This window comes from Podarcis melisellensis (assembly GCF_964234715.1).
Source record: "Podarcis melisellensis genome assembly, chromosome: 15".
Classification (NCBI taxonomy): Eukaryota; Metazoa; Chordata; class Lepidosauria; order Squamata; family Lacertidae; genus Podarcis; species Podarcis melisellensis.
Genome location: NC_138532.1, coordinates 28,787,160 through 28,793,204, shown reverse-complemented (window position 1 = coordinate 28,793,204; position 6,045 = coordinate 28,787,160).

The window sequence follows — 6,045 nt, the reverse complement described above, 5'->3', positions numbered from 1 at the left end:
TTTTTCGTAGGGTTTTTTATTTTTAAAAATCTTGAGCAGTTAGAAAATACTTTTAAATCATGAAATCTATGCAGAGACACATTCTCTGTGACTTTGGGAGTCTGCAAAGACAGAGCTCCTATCCATGGGGCAGGAGGGGAGTGTTGTGTGCAAGGCAGGCTGATTCAACATTTCAGTCTGAATTGCTCAACCACTTTTTTCATGTACACGTTCCCTTTAAAACCACGAGGACTAGAATCTTACTTTATTTTCAGAGGAAGGGCTGTAGCTCAGTGGCAGAACAGCTGCTTGGCTTGCAGAAGTCCCCAGGTTCAATATCCAATGGCATTTCCTGGCAGGGAACCCTGGACAGCTGCTGCTGCCAGTCAGTGTTGACAGCACTGAGTTAGATGAAGCAATGGTCAAACTCAGTAGAAAGCAGCTCCCTGTGTTACTATGGGATGCTTTCTTTTCTTTTCTTCTTTTCTTTTCTTTTCTTTTCTTTTCTTTTCTTTTCTTTTCTTTTCTTTTCTTTTCTTTTCTTTTCTTTCCTTTCCTTTTCTTTCCTTTCCTTTCCTTTCCTTTCCTTTCCTTTCCTTTTTTTTTTTTTTTTTTGGTAATTGTATGCTTGGGCTCCATGATCACTCACTGCAGATGGTGACAGCAGTCACAAAATTAAAAGACGCCCGCTTCTTGGGAGAAAAGCAATGACAAACCTAGACAGCATCCTAAAAAGCAGAGACATCACCTTGCCAACAAAGGTCCGTATAGTAAAAGCTATGGTTTTCCCAGTAGCAATGTATGGAAGTGAGAGCTGGACCATAAAGAAGGCTGATCGCCAAAGAATTGATGCTTTTGAATTATGGTGCTGGAGGAGGCTCTTGAGAGTCCCATGGACTGCAAGAAGATCAAACCTCTCCATTCTGAAGGAAATCAGCCCTGAGTGCTCACTGGAAGGACAGATCCTGAAGCTGAGGCTCCAATACTTTGGCCACCTCACGAGAAGAGAAGACTCCCTGGAAAAGACCTTGATGTTGGGAAAGATGGAAGGCACAAGGAGAAGGGGACGACAGAGGATGAGATGGTTGGACAGTGTTCTCAAGGCTATCAGCATGAGTTTGACCAAACTGCGGGAGGCAGTGAAAGACAGGAGTGCCTAGTGACCTCTGGTCCATGGGGTCACGAAGAGTCGGACACGACTAAACGACTAAACAACAACAGAACTTTTAGAAGACATCTGAAGGCAGCCTTGTGTCGGGAGATCTTTAATACTTGGTGTTCTTAATGCCAGGCTGTTCTTGTGGAACCTCCATATCCAGAGGCAGTCTCGATCCCTAGGTCCTATTTGGCTAAAGTAAGAAATGGATGCTGGGCTAGATGGACCATTGGTCCAATGCAGCAGCTCTCTTATTTGGGTTCTTAGGTTCTCTTGCAGGCCGGAGGTAGGGGCTCATTTGGAGCTTTTGGGGCCAACCTCCTCAGGTGGAAGTTATCACCTAGGAGATGGGTATCAAGCGGGTAGCAGAAAAACCGGCCTCCCTGCATTGCTGCGGGTGAGTAACTGTACCAGCCAGCACACTTAATCCTCTCCTAATCTCGTCCTCCAGGAGGCTGGCAGAGGGAGACTTCTTCTATCTCACCTCTCCCTGACCTCCTCCTCCCGAGGTGCCAGGTGAGAAGCAGGAAGGAGCTGGCAGGAGCCTGGTGCTAGGTGTGCAATGGGCAGGCAGCCTTAGCCCTCCTTGCACAGGGCAACAGGGAATGCCCCTGGCACATCTGGGATTGCTTCCAGGATGGGCTGAGCCACCTTAAGAACACAAGAATTGCCTGCTGAATCAGGCCAATGGCCCATCTAGTCCAGCAACCAGGTACTCATTATGGGAGACCTGCAAGCAGGATTTGAGCACAGAAGCCCTCTCCCCTCCTGTGTTTCCAGCAACTGGCATTCAGAACCTGCTGACAGTGGAGGCGCAGCAGAGCCGTCATGGCTAGTAGCCTTCAAAAGCCTCCTCTGCAAATTTGTCTAATCCTCTTTTAAAGCTGTCCAAGTCGGCGGCCATCACTGTCTCCTGAGGGAGGGAGTTCCACAGTTTAACCATTATTATTTTATTATTAAAATTGGTATACCGCCCTGTACCTGCAGGCCTCAGGGCGGTTGCAACATGAAATCACAATATAAAAACACAAAATGCATAATAATAATAATAATAATAATAATAATAATAATACAGTGGACGCTCGGGTTGCAAACGTGATCTGTGCAGGAGGCACGTTCGCAACCCACAGAATTCGCAACCCACAGCACCATGTGTGCACACGTGTGGGTCGGGATTTGGCGCTTCTGCACATGTGCAAAGAGCAATTTAGTGCTTCTGCACATGCGCCGAAACCCAGAAGTAACCTGTTCCAGTACTTCCAGGTTTGGTGCAGTGTGCAACCCAAAAACACACAACCAAAGCTTCTGTAACTCGAGGTATGACTGTAATAATAATAATAATAATAAAAAAAAACAACAACAACAACCCAATAGACTCCCCTCCCCAACACATTTTAAAAGGGCATTGGATGACTATTATTTCTATTATTACTATTGAGATGCATGAAGAAGGACTTTCTTTTGTCTGCCCTGGAATGTTCATTCAACTTCATGAGGTGTCCACAAGTTCTAGTGTTATGAGAGAGGGAGAAAAGCTTTCCTCCATCTGCCTTCTCCATGCTAAGCATCATTTAATAATTCTCTATCATGACACCTCTTACCTAGTCCCAAACCCTACCTTTCTTCATAGGGAAGCCACTCCATCCCCAATTTTTGTTGCCCTTTTCAGAACCTTTTCCAACTGGGGCAGGGAGAGTGTCTCTTTGCAGTCTCACCTGAGCTGGCCCCTGCTCAGGTGAGACTTCTCAGCACCATCACCAAGCACTTACATTTGTGGGAAGCAGACCAAGAGCTTTGGGTCATTCACTAGGTCCAGAGACCACCTAGGCAGACCCACACACCCTACAGTTTGGAAGAATCTCCCAGGAAGCCAAAGGGGACCAGCCAGAAAGCAGAGCCACAGCCCAGGGGTAGAGAGTCTGCCTTGCGAGCAGAAGGTCCCCAATTCAATTCCTGCCAGCCTCTGACCCAGAAACTACAACTAATCCAGAATGCGGCAGCTAGACTGGTGACTGGGAGCAGCAGCCAAGACCATATAACACTGGTCCTGAAAGACCTGCATTAGTTCCCAGTACATTTCCAAGCACAATTCAAAGTGTTGGTGCTGACCTTTAAAGCCCTAAACAGCCTCAGCCCAGTATACCTGAAGGAGCGTCTTCACCCCCATCATTTTGCCCAGACACTGAGGTCCAGCTCCGAGGGCCTTCTGGCAGTTCCCTCACTGTGAGAAGCAAAGCTACAAGGAACCAGCAAGAGGGCCTTCTCAGTAGTGGCACCTGCCCTGTGGAACGCCCTCCCACCAAATGTCAAAGAAATAAACAACTGTCTGACTTTTAGAAGACATCTAAAGGCAGCCCTATTGAGGGAAGCTTTTAATATTTGATGACTTATTGTATTTTAATGTTTTGCTGGAAGCCACCCAGATGGGCGGGGTACAAATAAATTATTATTATTATTATTATTATTATTATTATTATTATTATTATTATTATTATATCTCCCAGCAGGGATGGGAACAATTCTTGCCCGAGATCCTGGAAAGCTTCTGCCAGTCAGTGTAGACAGTACTGAGCTAGATGGGCCAATGTCTGACTCAGTAAAAGGCAGCTTCCTATGTTCTAAGGGCAGGCAAGCAAGCAGGCAAGAGAGCCCAAGAGGGGAGAGTGGCAGGTGTACAGGTATCCAGGCAGGTTGTCCTTGGGTGAGGAGGGAGGCATTGTGTGAGTGTGCTGGACTGAGAAGGGCAACAATGGACCAGCCGGCAGAGACATCCGCCACTGGTTCTTGGAGTGCTGCCAGAGCCCAGATCCAGCAGAGAGATTCTACTAGGCTGAGGCCAGTTCAGCCAGGCAGACATGTCCCCCATTTTCTCCAGCTAGCAGCGAGATGGAAACCGCAACTGCTCCACACAGCCATTTCTGCTGAACCATTGTGCTGGGCCTGTGCCTTCTCGGCAGTAGCTCCCTCCCTGTGGAACGCCCTCCCATCAGATGTCAAGGAGAACAAGAACTACAGTATGCAACTTTTAGAAGGCATCTGAAGGCAGCCCTGTATCAGGAAGTTTTTAATGTTTGTTGTTCTATTGTGTTTTTATATGTTCTGGAAGCTGCTCAGGTGGCTGGGGCAACCTAACCAGATTTGGTGGGTTGTATATTATCATCATCATTATCTGCTCTCAAGGGCCCAGGCTTTGCTCATGTGTGTGCACCACCCCTTGAAGGTGTGGAGTATAAAAGCAAGGGCTTTTAGGCATGTGCAAAGTGCTTTAGCAAAGCCACAACCATATCCTGCGAGCGGACAGTTCTCCCAAGGAAGAGGTGTGAGGAGTGGAGTCACACATGAATCTGGGCTTTTAAACTTGTACAAGAAATGGTCTGGAGTTCAGGATGTGAGCAGTCTGGCTTGGCTGGTGGGCCAGTGACAGCAAATTGTTTAAGGAGTGGGGGGGGGGAAGCAGAGGCTTCAAGAGGGCCAGTCCAAACTTGGTGGAAGGGCAGGAAAATGGGAAATCCAATTCAGTGTAAGGAAGCAAGGCAGCACCAAGGCAGGAGAGGGATGTGATTTCGCACACCTGCTCATGGGGACAGAACTGGCAGTCACTGTCAAATCCCACGCCAAGGATGCTTTATAAGAGGGACTATAAAATGAAACCGCCAATGGCATTGTGCAAACTGGTGTTGTGACCACCCTTGAACTATTGCGTACTGCTATGGCTGGCCTGAGCACATCCAGGGAAAGGGCTCTTTGAACCCAGAAGGAGATCCCCAGGACCCCTCTGTGAAGGCTGGGTTCTGAAGATCTGCAATCCTGGCAGCAACAGCTCCATCCCTGTGGCAGGTAAGCAGAGCCCCTTGTTGCCAGCCCAGCCCAGCAGGAGCCACCCCCCAAGGCCACTGGTCCTCTCTGGACCTCCCTAGGCTCACAATGCCCAAACACAGCCTGTCTTGTTCTGTTCTGTACCAAGAAACTCACACAAGGAAACTCGCAGGGGGGGGGGGAATCGGCAGAGTGGCATTGTGAGGCCGCTGTGTTCCTTCAAGATCTCCTTCCGCGGCTTTTCATGCAGAAGCGGCAGCCAAGACTATCCCAAGGAAGCCTCTCCTTTCTCTGTGTGTGTCCCCATCCACTCACTACTCCCCCCCCAAAAAAATAATAATCTCTGAGCAGCAAGATATTCCAGGAACTTACCTAGGGTTTGGTTTCCTTGGAAGGAAGAACAGTGGTGAGGTTGGTGTCTTTAGGATGGAAGGATTTAATCAAAGGGGCTGGTTGGGCAAGCTTGCTTTCAGACCTTCAACCCTCACAGATGCAGGAACCCAATAATAATAATAATAATAATAATAATAATAATAATAATAATAATAATTTATTTATACCCTGCCCATCTGTCTGGGTTTCCACAGCTACTCTCTGGGCGGCTTCCAACAGAATATTAAAATACAATAATCTATTAAACATTAAAAGCTCCCCTAAACGGGGCTGCCTGGGAAGGGACTCAGACTGACCCATCTCAAAAAAACTCCCCAAAAATCATTAAATCACCTGTGGGTTGAAAAACATCTTTGGTTTGTGGCTGAAGCAGCTGCTAAGGAGGTGGGTGGGGTGGGAGGAAGAGAGGAACAGACCTGGCTATGCCCCCCTCCGAATCAGCTGGAAGTCCCCCACTCATCCCCCTGTGCATGAGTGGGAGAGAGCCTAGGTGACGGCAGCGATTCAGCCAAAGGCTCTACTCTCTTCCCACCCGTACGATTCTGTAGAATTGGTCCCGCACTCGAACAGGATGTCTCCCCAGGGCGTTTTTAATCACACAAGATGTCAGGGAGGGAAGGGGGCCTTTTGTGTAACTGTTTAGAAAGGGCCTTGAGGGTCTCAGTTAAACTGCGGAACTCCCTGCCACAGGAGGCAGCGAT